The sequence below is a fragment of the Hemiscyllium ocellatum genome, chromosome 21 (assembly GCF_020745735.1).
Source record: "Hemiscyllium ocellatum isolate sHemOce1 chromosome 21, sHemOce1.pat.X.cur, whole genome shotgun sequence".
Lineage (NCBI taxonomy): Eukaryota > Metazoa > Chordata > Chondrichthyes > Orectolobiformes > Hemiscylliidae > Hemiscyllium > Hemiscyllium ocellatum.
In genome coordinates this window covers 26,602,113-26,618,834 of record NC_083421.1, presented here as the reverse complement: position 1 = coordinate 26,618,834, position 16,722 = coordinate 26,602,113, and positions in this window count along the sequence as shown.

Genomic DNA, 16,722 nt, shown 5'->3' with positions numbered 1-16,722 from the left:
GAGTGGGTCTGAAGGGTTTGTTTCCATGTCGTATGACTCTATGACTCTCTGATCACTTGAGCACAAATGACCCGAGAGCAGTCTTTGAACTGTTGGGTAGTTTTCTGGTACACTGGTCAATAATTATGCTTCAGCCTACATAACCAAGACAAACCTATTCGGTAATTTCTGAAGAATGATCACTAGACTTGAAAAGTTGAATCTGCTTTCTCTTCACATTTGCTGCCAAACTTGTAGTTTCATCAGCAATTTCCATTTTTGTTTCATTTATTTATTTACTGTTTTGTGGAAGCACTTTTGTTTTAAAAATAAGGCTTCCAAATTTCCCAATAACTTGTCCAACACATCAAGAATTTTAATTCGGTAGGAAATTGCGTTAGGACGTTAGGATGAAGAAAATATCATAGAACCCCTGCAGCCCATTCCAAAACCATCTCCCTTCCACACCCCTAGTCCCACTCAATCTTGCAACACATCATTGAAGAAGGAGCAGAATTGCTGTGACAGGTGCAATGATTCATTTTGGACATTTGTCACCATCTGATATGGAACAAGGTGAAATCAGGATGTTTAGGGAGTTACTCTTATCATTTGAAAACAGGCTTAAAGGCATACCCCAGCTAGGTTTGTCCAAAATACAGAGTAAAAAATGAGGTCTGCAGATGCTGGAGATCACAGCTGCAAATGTGTTGCTGGTCAAAGCACAGCAGGCCAGGCAGCATCTCAGGAATAGAGAATTCGACGTTTCGAGCATAAGCCCTTCATCAGGAATAAGAGAGAGAGAGCCAAGCCGGCTGAGATAAAAGGTAGGGAGGAGGGACTAGGGGGAGGGGCGATGGAGGTGGGATAGGTGGAAGGAGGTCAAGGTGAGGGTGATAGGCCGGAGTGGGGTGGGGGCGGAGAGGTCAGGAAGAGGATTGCAGGTTAGGAGGGCGGTGCTGAGTTGAGGGAACCGACTGAGACAAGGTGGGGGGAGGGGAAATGAGGAAGCTGGAGAAATCTGAATTCATACCTTGTGGTTGGAGGGTTCCCAGGCGGAAGATGAGGCGCTCCTCCTCCAGCCGTCGTGTAGTTGTGTTCTGCCGGTGGAGGAGTCCAAGGACCTGCATGTCCTCGGTGGAGTGGGAGGGGGAGTTAAAGTGTTGAGCCACGGGGTGATTGGGTTGGTTGGTTCGGGCGGCCCAGAGGTGTTCTCTGAAGCGTTCCGCAAGTAAGCGGCCTGTCTCACCAATATAGAGGAGGCCACCAAAATACAGAGGTAAAGGTAAATGAGGCATTTACTCTCCACATTTGGTTTTGCTTATCGCTGAGATCAACATCAGTTATCAGATAACACTGATTAAAGGGAAAATATATATGTACATCCCACGTTTTGGGTGGCATGGTGGCTCAGTGGTTAGCACTGCTGCCTCACAGCACCAGGAACCTGGGTTTGATTCTAGCCTCGGGTGACTGTGTGGAGTTTGCACATTCGCCCCGTGTCTGTGTGGGTTTCCTCTCGCAATCCAAAGATGTGCAGGTCAGGTGAATTGGCTGTGCTAAATTGCCCATCGTGCACTAGTCAGGGGTAACAGTAGGGGAATGGGTCTGGGTGGGTTACTCTTTGGAGAGTCGGTGTGGACTTGTTGGGCCGAAGGGCCTGTTTCCATACTGTAGGGAATCTAATTTAATCTTAAAAACTTTACATTTCCCATGGCTAACCCACCTGGCCTGCCCATCCCTGGATACTATGAACAATTTAGCACAGCCAATCAACAAACCTGCACATCTTTGGACAGTGCGAGGAAACTGCAGAGGAAGCCCACACAGACACGGGGCGAATGTGCAAACTTCACACAGACAGCTGCTCAAGGGTGGAATCGAACCCAGGTTCCTGGTGCTGTGAGGCAGCAGTGCTAACCACTGAGCCACCATGCCACCCAAAAAGTGGGATGTAAATATATATTCTCCCCTTACTCAGTGTTATCTGGTAACTGATGTTGATCTCAGCGATAAGCAAAACCAAATGTGGAGAGTAAATGCCTCATTTACCTTTACCTCTGTATTTTGGACATACCTAGCTGGGGTATGCCTTCAAGCCTGTTTTCAAATGATAAGAGTAACTCCCTAAACATCCTGATTTCACCTTGTTCCATATCAGATGGTGACAAATGTCCAAAATGAATCATTGTACCTGTCACAGCAATTCTGCTCCTTCTTCAATGACGCTCAGTGACAGATAATTGGATCCACTCAAGCCTTATAGAACAGCTTTCTCAGTGAGTCACTCTCTAGCTGGTGGTACTGTGGGACATCTGCCTTCTCACACACTTATCGGCTCTCCTGCACTCAAGACATTGCAAAATGATCACCTTGCTTAGCCAGCACTGGGGATGTTAGGTCCACGTCCCCACAGTTTCCAGAAAATCTTCCAGCCAATATCCTCTTCAAATTAATTGCTGTCTCTCTCTTTCTAAGAATACTCGTGTTCACCACGTTCTCACTGTTGTTTCGGGATGCCCTTCCATTTCTGTCGCCAGTTCGCTGCAACAATTTCCTGAGATGCCAGTGAGATTTAAAAAATTATACCGACCTAAATCATGCTCGGCTTCTGACACCAAGTGCAAAATGTGAAGAATTGCCCATTTTGCAGCATCGAAATGCTGACTGTCCATTGGTGCAGCGTGGAAAAACACAGTGAATTCCTAAATGATGGGACTGTCCTCTCTATTTCTTTACTCCACTTCCATTCAGTTTCAAATCATTTCAGCAATCTGTCTGCGTTGCCCCATGTTTAAAATTTTTAATTAATGTGAGTTTTCAATTAGATATCCTGCTGAGATTAATGAGCTGAACTGACATAGCAGCCATTCCCTGGGCCACCTCTCAGTCAGTCCAACTACACATTTGTGTTGAAAACAACAAATGCAGGAGAACACAGCGTATCAGGCAGTATCCGTGGAGAGAGAGCAAGCTAAAGTTTCGAATCTAAATGACTCTTCATCAGAGCTGACATGGAGTGCGAAGGGGGCAGCGTTTATGCAATAGTTATGGGGTGATGTGTGGGATTAGTGGATGCAGCATGCTGGTGGTAAAAAAGATGTTTATATTCAGATTAAATGATCAGAATGTGTTAATGACAGAACAATCTAATTGGAAAGAATAGGAAGTCCCATTGGGGTGGGGGGGGAAGGGAGCAAGGACATGGTGACAGAGAATATAACAAGCAAAGCTTAAAGAAAGGGAAGGAATGGGAGGTGGTTCACAATTTGAAGGTGTTGAATTCAACAGTGAGTCCAGAAGCCTGTAAAATGCCGAGGCTGAAGACGATGTGTTCATCCAGTTTGCACTGGGATTCACTGGAGCATTATCAATGCCAAGGACAGATAAGTGGGCATGAAAAATGTGTTGCTGAAAAAGCGCAGCAGGTCAGGCAGCATCCAAGGAGCAGGAGAATCAACATTTTGGGCATAAGCCCTTCTTCAGGAATGCGAGCAGGACGCTGTGTTAAAATGACTGGCTACAGGCTAGTCAAGGTCATGCTTTAACATGGACTGGAGGTGTTCTGCAAAGCAGTCACCCAGTCTGCATTTGGTTTCTCCAATACAGAGTAAACCACACTGGGCGCAGTGAATAGCACACACAAGATTGGAGGATTGTTTAGGTCCTTGGACGGTGAGCAGGGAGGAGGTGAAGAGGCAGGTGTCGACCATTCATGGTTACAGGGGAAGGTGCTGTAGGAAGGGGCCTTGGTGTTGGTGGTCAAAGAATGAACTGTGTTCCTGTGACACTGGAATGTGTCCCAGAGGGAATGATCCATTGAATGCAGAGAGAAGAGTGAGGGGAAGATGTGTTTGGTAGTGGCATTCTGCTGGAGTTGTCTGAAATAGCCAAGTATTTGAATGCGGAGGCTGATGGGATGAAAGATGAGGACAAGGGGGACCACCTTACGCTATTGTGAGTAATGGGAAGGGTAAAGAACAGAAGCAAGAGTGATAGGTCAGATGCGGTTGAGGGCCCTGTCAACCACATTGGGTGAGAAACCAAGGTCATGGAAGAAGTAAGCCATCTCAGCAACGCTGCTTTGGAAGGTGGCATCATCCAAACAGAGGGCATACGCAGCAAGCCAGGCAGCATCAGGAAGTGAGAAGTCAATGTTTTGGGTATAACCTTTCCTCCCGATGAGATGTGGGATTGGGGAGCTATAAATAAGGGGGATGGGAGTCGGGGGTTGGTGGTGAAAGTAACAGAATAACGAGTTATTGATAGGTGAGCACAGGTAGTGGGCACGACCTGGTTGGTCAATGGGAGGGATGAATCCAGTTGGTAGCTGGAAGGAAGGGTTGGAGAAGGCGGGGCTGGAAATGGAGCCAGAGGATGGGTGGGAATGTTATTTGAAATTGGAGAACTCAATTTTAAGTCCTCCAGACTGTAGGCTGCCCAGGCAGAAGATAAGGTGTTGTTCCTCCAATTCGTAAAGCCTGTTAGCCTCGGTTTTGATCAGGTGGCCCTGTTGGGTGGATGGTTTGTGTCTCGAAGGCCCAGACATACAGAGTGCATCCTGCCCAGGTTCACATTGACCATCCTCAGCCACAGGGCTGCAGAGAACAGGTAGGGTGAAGGTGGAAGGTTCAGCTCACTTTGGAAAACGGTGAGAGGAGACTTCTAGGAATTGGTCTAGGGATTGGTCTCCTGTTTATGCTGAGTGCCCACTGGCACCATCTTATGAGATGATGTCCCTCATCCCCCACTGTTACCTTTCGGTTGGTTCTGAGCACCAATGGCTAGGGCAATAGAATGCAGTTCTGTGTCTGTGCATCTCTGAGATCTGGCTCTTTCTGGCATCTAACAACCTGTCCAGGAGTTTGCCAGATAATCATCTTCCAGAGGCAACAAGGTGCAAACAGCTTTGGATCGCTTTGGGTTACTTTGTACAGCGCCCCTATCAAACCTGCCTAGTGTTATGCCTACCTACACATTTGATGAAGTTGTTAATTGCCACCATAGCAGGGTCACACCCTGCATAGAGCTGAATGGACTGAGCCCAGTCTCCTAGGAGAAAGTGAGGACTGCAGATGCTGGAGATCAGAGCTGAAAATGTGTTGCTGGAAAAGCGCAGCAGGTCAGGCAGCATCTAAGGAGCAGGAGATTCGATGTTTCGGGCATGAGCCGTTCCTGAAGAAGGGCTTATGCCTGAAATGTCGAATCTCCTGCTCCTTGGATGCTGCCTGGCCTGCTGCGCTTTTCTAGCAACACATTTTCAGATCTGAGCCTAGTCTCCATCAGTCCTTCGAGTGCCAGTGACCGGGAGGTGGTTTTCTTCCTCAATCAGCTGCACGCAGGTGGCAGTGGTCTGCTGACCAACCTGTACTCCCAATGCTGATTTAATCAACATACTCACCAACAGGAACCAACACTGGAGTTGATGGAGAGTTCAGGAGATAACCTCACCAGCGTGCACGCGCGCATACACACACACAAAAACACACACACACAAAAACACACACACATTAATGCACACAGAAACCTGTGCACAAAAACACATACACATGCACACACTTCATAAATTGACACATACATGCCATATGCACTCACTGCCTCACAGTGCCAGAGATCCAGGTTCAATTCCCGCCTCAGGCAACTGTGTGTGGAGTTTGAACAATCTCCCTGTGTCTGCGTGGGTTTCCTTCCACAGTCCAAAGATGTGCAGCTTAGGTGAATTGGCCATGCTAAATTGCCCGTAGTGTTAGGTAAAAGGGGTAAATGTAGGTGAATGGGTCTGGGTGGGTTGCTCTTCAGAGGGTCAGTGTGGACTTGTTGGGCCAAAGGGCCTGTTTCCACTCTGTAAGCAATCTAATCTAATGAAGGAAACTTAACATGTAGATGTCATGATTTAGCAAGAGGAATAGCAATGGAGCGTGCGTACATGTTTTTGGGAGTATATTTGTATGTATACTTTTGTGTGTGTGGGCACCTTTAGGTGCTCATTTGTGTGTATATGTGTTTATGCATATACATGTGTATGCTTTTGTGTCATTATTTTTCTCAGGGTTTGAAGTAATAAAATTCTGTTTTCTTTCATTCAAAAACATTTCTGTTGGCTTCTTATAGTTGCATACTAAAAAGCATTTAAAATCTTCATGGTGGCCAACCGAGGAGGGGGTTAAAAAGAAGGAAGTCAATTCACAGCCTCCTCACCCAGTTGTAACATCCCTTCCCTCCACCTTTGCTGTCCTAGTCCCAACAAAACAAATATTCCCTCTGACCCTGGCATGGCTGTACCTTCCGTTCCCTAAAGGCAGAGGAACATTGAAGGAGATGAATATAGTCGAAGATGAGTTGAGCTGTATTCTGCCAGATCTGGCTGGACCACATAAAGAACTATTAGAGCGTCCTCTAAAACCATTCAGTATTCCAGTTGTTCAAAGAATGCAAAGACAACCCACAATGCTTTGTCAGTACCTCAAAACAGCTTCTTGAACCCTTCCATGATGAACATAAGTTACGTATGAGTCTTTTCTTACTAGGAGAGTTACCATCTGATCATCTGCCTCATCTCTATTATCCATTCAGTTATTTGATCAAAAATTCTCTGAAGATCTCTCGGGTGCGGATTCAAAATGCAAGTCTTTCACTAGCTTCACTCTGTGCTCAACTCATGCAAATCCTGAGTTCACATTTCACATGAAAACGCATCATCATTCACTCAATCCTATTCCTGCCAAACTACTGAATAATGGGATAGGCCAGACAAGGCTTGAATGGTAAATCATATTCATGCTTTGTAATGCAGAAATATGTTTTTCTTACTGACAGCTTAGCGATTAAGGTAGTTTGTTTCCCTTGACATCTTATCCCCTTGGAAATATTATTCTATAAAAGGTTCAATCAGTGAGTTAGAAAGTCAAAAGGTTTTTGGTAGAACTCAGTATTTCAGCTGCATATCTGAAATTACAAACAATCAACCTCCTTGAAAGAGCCTCTGGATGACAACCACGTCAGTGGTAGGTAAATTATTGGAGGGGATTCTAAGAGACAGGATTTACATGCATTTGAAAAGGCAAGGACTGATTAGGGATAGTCCACATGTCTTTGTGTACGGGAAATCATATTTCACTAACTTGATGGAGTTTATTTGAAGGAGTGACAAAGAAGATTGATGAAGGCAGAGCAGTGGACATTGTCAAATGGACTTCTGCAAGGCGTTCGATAAGGTTTTGCATGGTAAACTGATGAACACATGGAATCCAGGGAGAGCTAGTCAACTGGATGCAAAATTGGCATGAAGGCAGGAGACAGAGGGTGGTGAGGGGAGAGTTGTTTTTCAAACTGGAGGCCTGTTACCAGCAGTGCACTGCAAGAATCGGTGCTGGGTCTCTTACTTTTCATCATTCAGATAAATTATTTGAATGTGAATACAGGAGGAATGGTTAGTAGTTTTGCAGATGATACCAAAATTGGAGGTATGGTGTACATTGAAGAAGTTATTTCAGAGTACAAAGTGAGGTCTGCAGATGCTGGAGATCAGAGCTGAAAATGTGTTGCTGGTTAAAGCACAGCAGGTTAGGTAGCATCCAAGGAACAGGAAATTCGACGTTTCGGGCCAGAGCCCTTCATCAGGAAGCTTATTTCAGAGTACAACAGGAACTTGATCAAATGGGTCAATGGGTCGAGGAGTGGCAGATAAATTTAGATAAATGTGAGGTGCTGTATTTTGGAAAGGCAAACCAGGGCAGGACTTATACACTTAATGGTAAGGCCCTAGGGAGTGTTGCTGAACAAAGAGACTTTGGAGTGCAGGTTCTTAGTTCCTTGATAATAGAGTCGCAGATCGACAGGGTGGTGAGAAAAGCATTTTACACGCTTTCTTTCATTGTTCAATGCATTGAGTACAGGAGTTGGGACATCATGTTATAGCTGAAAAGGACTTTAGTGAGGTCACTTTTAGAATACTGCATTCAATTCTGGTTTCCCTGTCATAAGAAGGATATTGAAAAGATTCAGAAAATATTTTTTAAAATGCTGCTGGAATTGGAGGGTTTGAGCTATAGGAAGAGGCTGCAAAGGCTGGGGCTATTTTCTCTGGAATTATGGAAGCTGGGGGGTGACCTTACAGAGGTTTATAAAATCATGAGGGACATGTATAGGATAGGGGAGTCTAAAACTAGAGGGCCCATGGTTAAGGTGAGTGGGGAAAGATAGAAAAGGAGCCTATGGGGTAATGTTTTCATAAAGGGGATGTTGTGTGCATGGATGGAGTTGCCAGAGGAGGTGCTGGAAGCAGATACACTTAGAACATCTAAAAGGCATCTGGATGGGTACATGAATAGGAAGTGTCTAGAGATATAATGACCAAATGCTAGCAAATGGGACTAGATATCTGGTCAGCAAGAATGAGTTGGACTAAAGGGTCTGTTTCCAAACTGTGTAACTCTTTGACTTTATGACTCTAAATGCTAAGTTAAAGCCTACAAGGTAAAGTGCTAGAAGGTATTGTGAACAGTGCTATAAAGCAACACTTTTTCAGTAATAACCTGCTCACTGGTACTCTGTTTGGGTTCTGCCAGGCCATTCAGCTCTTCATTGCAGCCTTGGTTCAAACATTAACAAAGGAACTGAATGCCCGAGGGGAGGTGAGAGTGGCATTCCTTGACACCAAGGCTGCATTCAACTGCATGTGGCATCAAGGAGTTTGAGCAAAATTGGAGTCAATGGTATCAATGGTTAGAGTCATACCTGGCACAAGGGAAGATGTCTGTGGTTGCAATATCTGCAGGAGTCCCTCAGGGTAGTGTCCTAGGACGAACCATCTTCGGCTGTTTCATCAATGACCTTCCCTCCATCAAAAGGTCAGAACTGATGATGTTTAATAATGATGAACAATATTCAGCCTAATTCAAATCAGATGTAGGGATGTTTACTGACGCTTGGCAAAATGTTCAACACCATTCATTACTCCTTAGATACTGAAGTAGTCTATGGCCAAATGCAACAAGACCTGGACAATATCTAAGCTTGGGCTGACAAATGGCAAGGAACCCAGGCAATGATCATCTTGAACATGAGAGAACCTAACCACCACCACTTGACATGCAATGGCATTGCTGTTACTAAAGATCTCATTGTCAACATACTTTGGGTTACCAATAACCAGAAGCCAAACCGAATGAGTCTCATATATAATGTTATGCAAATGCAAGCCAGAGGCTATGAATCCTGCAGCAAGAGTATCTCACCTCCTGATTCTCCAAAGCCTGTCCACCATCTACAAGATGTCAGTCAGGAGTGATAGAATATTCCTCATTTGCCGGATGAATGCAGCTCCAGTAACAGTCACCTTCTGTTGCTCTCTTAGGTGGATACACACTGACTGGCATACTTCCTACATTGAAATAGACCGTATACTAGAAAAAAGTACTTAATCAGCTGTAAAATGCTTTAGATCATCCTGAGGTCATGGAAGGTGCTATGTCAATGAAAGTCTTAGTCATAAAAATACTCAAAACACAAAGGATGTTGTGAATTCTTTTGATGTACTAAATTGTGATGTGCAGTGAATTGGCTAAATGGGGTGTTGGTGCATGTTGTTTCCCTGGTGATTTTAAGAAGGGAATTGGATATGACTTGAAACAGAATAATTGCAGGACAGTTGGGAATCAGGAGGCAAGTGGTACCAGAGTAATAATTGATTCAGAGATAGCCAGTGAAAGTAAACCAAGATAGACACAATATAATATTCGTGCAAATTCACAATAAAGTAACAGTAAAAACAAGGATCAGTGCTTAGGCCACAGCTAGTCACAAAGTATATCAATGATTTGGATACGGGATCCAAAAATAGTGTTTCCAAGTTCACTGATTTCACTAAGTTGGGTGGGAATGTGTGTTGTGAGGAAGATGCAAACAAGTTTCAAATGGATTTAGATGGTTTAAGACAGTGACCAAGATACAATACAATTTCAAAAAATGAGAGGATCTCTATTTTGGCATGAAAAGCAAAAATGCAGAGTACTTCTTTTTAAAATAGAGAGTTGTTTAGAAGTGTTGATATCCAAAAGGATCTTTCTTCATAAATTACTCTTTATTACTTCATGGGATGAGCATGTCACTGACTAGGCAGCATTGATTGCCCATAGGACAGTTGAGAATCAACCACATTGCTAAGGGTCTGCAGGCACATGTAGGTAAGACCAGGTGAGAATGGCAGCTTCCTTCCTTCAGGGACATTAGTGAACCAGATAGGTTTTTCCAACAATCAATTCATGGTCACCATTAGACTCTTCGTTGAATTCAAATTCCACCACCTGGCTTGGCAGATTCAAACCCAGGTGCCCAGAACATTACCTGGATCTGCTGGATTAATAGTCTAGTGATAGCATCACTAGGCCATCATCTCCTCAGAAATTACAGAAAGCAGACATTTGGATAAAGCAAGCAATTATGCTGATTTTGATTGCAAAGTTGTTTGAGCACAAGAGTAAAGATGCCTTGCTGAGTGTTATGTACCAGAGTGTTATGTACAACTTTTGACCTCTTACCTAAGGAAGGGCATAATTTCCACACAGACAGTGCAACAATGGTAGATCATTGTAAGATTGCCTTATCAGGAGAAAACACCACGATGGTGTTCTCTACAGTTTAGAGGAATGATCTTATTGGAGTATGTAAAGCTCTGGTCACCATATGAATAGAAGAATGTGGAAGCTTTGGAGAGAGTACAAAAAGGTTTACCAGGATGTTGCTTAGTTTGGAGGGTATTAGTTATGACAAGAGATTGGATGAACTTGGTTTACTTTCACTTTAATTTTGGAGGCTGAGGGGCAACTTGAGAGAAGTTTACAAGATTACGAGAGACATGGATAGAATGGATAGTTAGTGTCTTTTGGTCTATGCCGTGCATATATTAAAGATAAAAGCAGGTAAGTTTAAAGGATAAATGAAAGGCAAATTTTTTTTTCCACAGATGGTGGCAAGTTGCTGGGGATGGATGGTTTAAGCTATAAGGAGCGGCTGAATAAGCTAAGGCTGTTTTTTCTGAAACGTCAGAGGCTGAGGGATGACCTTATAGAAGTTTATAAAATCATGAGGGGCATGGATAGGATGAGTAGTCAAGGTCTTTTCCCTGGGCAAGGGAGTTCAAAACTAGAGGGCATAGGTTTAAGATAAGAGGGAAAAGATTTTAAAAATTACCTGAGGGGCAACATTTTCACACAGAGGGTAGTGAATGTATAGAATGAGCTGCCAGAGGAAGTGGTGGAGGCTAGCACAATTACGATATTTGAAAGGTACTGGGTGGGTATCTGATTAGGAAGGGTTTAGAGGGATATGGGCCAAGTGCTGGCAAATGGGACTAGGTTAATTTAGGATTTCTGGTCAGCATGAACAAGTTGGATGGAGGGGTCTGTCTGTGTGCTGCACAACTCTATGACTCTAAATACCTGAAATGTGCTGCCAGAGGAAGTGTTAGAAACAGATATAATAACAATGTTTAACAGGCATCTCAACAAATACACGGATAGGCAGAGAATAGAGGGATACGAACCACATAGAGGCAAAAGGATTTTAGTTTAGAAAGGCGTTATGTGTCAGCATGGACTTGGTGGGCCAAAGGGCCTGTTCCTGTGCTGCCCCTTTCTTTGCTCTTTGTTCTTACTGGGTGTAACAGGATAGATGCAGGCAGGTTGTTGCCTTTGAGGGTTATAGCACCTGATGAATGTCAGAACAAGAGCTAGGCCATTGATAGCTGAGATCTGGAGAAATTTCTTCACCCAGAGAGTAGCCAGTCATGGAAATCTGGACATCCCACCCCGGCCCCACCAAGGGTGATGGCTCAATTTTTATGTACTCTCCCAGCAGAGACCGATAGAATTTTAGGTGGTAAGGATATCAAAAGATTTGGGGATAGAGAGGGAAAATTGTGTTGAAGTAGAAGATAAGCCGTGATCTAATTGAATGGCAAAACATGGTCAATAGGTTGAATGACCTGCTCCTGCTCATATTTCTAATGTTTAAGACGTATCACTTCAGTAAGAAAACAGATGTGTTTGAGTTTGGGACAGACATCGCACAACTACAGCCCTTTGCTGGATGAATAACATCAGCTCCTACTACTGGGCTTAGTGACAGGAAATGATTTACTTTCTTTTTTTTCCCAATTGCAGACCATTACGGCGTATCCAAATTAATTCCTTCTGCATTATTAAACTGTGTTGTGATTGATAAACGTATCGCGCATATCACTAATTTACCAAATCCAATTTACTCACTTGTTTCTGCCACTTAGAGCCGCAGTTCAGTAATTGCAGAGCTCGATTTTTGAGATCAAATAAAATTTATCTGAACAGCCAGCAGGTGCAAGCAAAAATAAAGGTTACTGCACAAACATGACAAATTCCTCATTTGTATCTGGCAGAAAAAGGAGCTTGGAGTAGGTTTCTGCCTGGTTATCAAATTGTTGTCATGCAGAAGCAGGTAATTTGGCTGATCAGGTTGCTAGGCCAAACTGTGGAGAGAAAACAGAGGTAACGTTTTGGGTCCATTTCTGAAGAAAGGGTCACTGGACCCAAAACGTTAGCTCTGTTTTCTCTCCACAGATGCTGCCAAATCTGCTAAGCTTTTCCAGCAATTTCTGTTTTGTTTCTGATTTCCAGCATAAGCAGTTCTTTCAGTTTTGATGTCTACTGCCCTTCTTTAAGTCAGGCCTCTATTATCACCATCGTATCCTAAAAAGCAATCTGTATCTATCCCTCCCCCATTCTGATTAGCCACACTTGGTATCTTCACATACCTCTGATATAGCCCGAACTGATGTTTTATTACTTTTGCCCCTACTCCAATATCATCTATTAACTGCTTTTTTCTCTTTTGATGCTGTCTACCTCTCCTTATATTTTGTAGCAAAGTTAAAAATCACACAACACCAGGTTATAGTCCAACAGATTTATTTGGAAGCACTAGCTTTCGGAGTATTGTTCCTTCGTTAGGTAGCTGTGGAGCAGGATCATAAGACACAGAATTCATAGCAAAACATTACAGTGTCATGCAACTGAAATTATAAATGGAACAAACCTAGATTGCTGTTAAGTCTTTCATCTTTTAGAATGGGTTGCAGGTTTCAGTTAATCAATATGTAAATCCCAGAACTTCTTTTAAGTCACATTCTGGAGATAACTTAAGGTTTTATTTTAAGAAAAGTGACATCTCAGCTCAGACAAGGCCTTAAAGATGTGAGGTTAGAGTCTGTCTGTATCCCAATCTTGAGTCAGATTGGTTCTATTTCCAAAGTGGAATTTATAAAATCTTACATGGATTGACTCTCTGCAGATCTGTGCACTTTTGAGCAAAACAGAACGTATTTGCAAACATAATGCTGCAAATGCAAATTCATCCCATAGACTAATACGTGTGCCTGTGTATATGAGAGAGAGAGGGAGTATGTGTAAGTGAGTATGTGTGTGTGAGTGTGCATGCGCATGAGAAAGTGTGTGCATGTGTGTGTGCTTGGTAAAGTGTGTGCATGAGGGTGATGAGGTATAAGCCTGTGAGAGGGTGTGTCTGTGTATGTGTGTGCATGTGTGTGTGTGTGTGCATGAGACAGTGTATAGTGTAGTGGGGGTCACCTGTAGTGTGACATGAACCTAAGGTTCCAGTTGAGGCCATCCTCATGGGTACCAAACTTAGACACTTCAGTCCAACTTGCCCATGCCGACCAGGTATCCTAAGCAAATCTACTCCCTTTTGCCAGCACTTGGCCCATTTCCCTCCAAATCGTTCCTATTCCTATACCCATCTAGTTGCCTTTTAAAAGTTGTAATTGTACCAGCCTCCACTATTTCCTCTGGCAGCTCTTTCCATACACCCACCACCTTCTGTGTGAAAAAGTTACCCCTTAGGTCCCTTTTATATCTTTCCCCTCTCACCCTAAACCGTTTCCCTTGAGATCTGGACTCAGCCACCCTCGGTAAAAAACTTTGCCTATTTACCCTATCCATGTGCTCATGATTTATTAAGCTCTATAAGATCACCTCTCAGCCTCCGACACTCCAGGGAAAACAGCCCCAGTCCATTCAGCCTCTCCTTATAGTTCCTGAACACTGTGGGCAATTTAGCATGGTCAATCCACCTAACCTGCACATCTTTGGACTTTGGGAGGAAACTGGAGCACCTGGAGGAATCCCACGCAGACACGAGAGAGAACGTGTAAACTCCACACAGTCAACCAAGACTGAGAATTGTACCTTTGTCTCTGGTGCTGTCAGGCAGTAGTGCTGACCACTGAGCCACCTTGCCACTGGTGGTAAGAGAGATGTTGTCAGGGAAAGACTGAAAGAGGCAGTAAAATTTGAAGAGAATGGATAGTGCTGCCATTAGACAGGAGAGTAGAACATGAGGGGCTGAAGTTTCAGTGGATTGTCCCAGTTATTCATTGCTTTGAGGACAAAGCATGGAAATCCTAGGAAAATGTTAAAACTTTTTACACCATTTTTCCAACATTTTCACAGCCTCTTGACTTAATGGGATTTACCGTGCAAGTGCTTTTGAGTTATAATGAGGCTGCTGCACCGGTCATTATAGCGATGACCCGGGAAGGATACGAGCACTAAGCATGGAGATAAGACAACTGGGGAGAAAGTTAATTGGATCTTTATGACTGTGGCAGGAGGCATGCCTGAAGAGGGGAAATCAAGGTTGGAACAATTTCCCAAGAGAGAATTTGGGGAGAGTTTTACTCCCCGGATAGGAATGTGGTGAAGAAGACAAGTAAATATCAAGATCAGATGTGGCCATGAGGTGGAGGAATTGTTGGAGCCACAATGATGAGAAGGAGGACAGTAGACCAACTTCAAATGAGGACTGAAGTCATGGAATGTAAGGAGCCATTCATGGTAAAAGAACAGGTTGCTCACAAGAAAAGAGAACGTAGTAATACAGTTAAATGAAGATCAGGACCTCAGATAAAGGGCACTGTCAAAAGAGAGATAAAGGAAGGTATTCAAACAAAGGATATTGTTTGTCATTCAGAATATTACCAAATTTATGTAAAATTACTTAATATGACTAACCTACTCAGTGTTGTCTTATTAAACACCATTCCATAATTTTACCCACCAGTAATGTTGCTGCAGATTGAACTTTCCCTCTGAACGTATTCCCTTCCTTTTCTGCAAGCACTGATTCAGTTAGTTCGTGGTTCACCATTTACACTTTCCTTTTCTCGTCACTTGTCAAAGCTGACACCTATGTAGTCACAGGATATTGTACCAAGAGGATGTTCCATTCAAGCAGATGCAATGCTCACTTGACATCAGTTCCTTTGCCCCTTGCAATAGGATCCCTTATATAACAAAAGACCAGGCTTATGTTCACTTCCCTCAAATGATTGCAGCTTCCTCTATAACTTCTGAGGATCACATCAATCACCTCTACACAGACTGGACACAGTCTATATGTTTCCTAGTCTACACTAAGCAGCTCACTTCATCAAGTAAGCCTTTAACTATATGTTGAATGTGCTTCTGTCTCAATTGCAAATGAGGAATGAGATGTTCTAATAATGATGATTTATATGATCATATGATGGTTTTAATATTAAATAATGGAAAATTGGCCCAAGAAAATTAGAAGCGATCTTTGATCAATAGCTGACCTTAATTCTTCTGTTCGAAATGCAGGTAAGGCCAGATTATGGCATCCACTAGTTACTTTGACATGAGTCTACATTTGGCAAAGATGCAAGAATTGCGAAGTGTTCCTGTAAGACAATATGGATCTTGACAGCAGTATCTAGGAATGCAGGCACATAATTCTTTGAAGTTTGTGTCAAATGTAGACAGGGTGGTTAAAAAGGGCATTTGGCATGCTTGCCTTCATTGCTCGGTCCTTTGAGTATAGGAGTTGGGAAGTCATGTTGAGGTTGTACAGGACATTGGTGAGACCTCTTCTAAGGTATTCTGTCCAGTTCTGGTCACACAGTTATAGGTGAAGGTGAGGACTGCAGGTGTTGGAGATCAGAGTCAAGAGAGTGGTGCTGGAAAAGCACAGCAGGTTAGGCAGCATCTGAGGAGCAGGAAAATCCATGTTTCGGGCATAAGCCCTTCATCAGTAAAGCCTTTCCTGATGAAGGGCTTATGCCTGAAATGTCGATTCTCCTGCTCCTTGGATGCTGACTGACCTGCTGTGCTTTTCCAGCACCATATTCTCGACTCACACAGTTATAGGAAGGATATTATTAAGGTGGAGAAGGTTCAGAAAAGATTATCCAGGATGTTGCCGGGTATGGAAGATTTAAATTATAAGGAAAGGCTGGGATTTTATTTCGCTGGAGCGTAGGAGGTTGAGAGGCGATCTTTTAGAAGTTTATAAAATAATGAGAGGTATAGATAGAGTTAAAGGTCATTATCTTTTCCCTAGGATGGAGGATTTCAAAACCACCTGCATATTTTTAAGGTGAGAGGAGAGAGATTTTAAAAACACATGAGAGACAAATATTTTACACAGAGGGTGATCCATGTTTGGAATTAACTTCCGGAGGACATGGTTAGTGTGGGTACAATGACAACATTTAAAAGACATTTAGATAGGTACATGAATAGGAAAGGTTTGGAGGTATATGGGCCAGGAGCAGGCAGATTTAGTTTGGGGTTATGTTAAAGCATGGACTGGTTAGACTAAAGAGTCTGTTTTCATGACTCTATGACTCTATAACTCTATGACTCTATCAGTCTACAGTAAGAAGTGAATGTT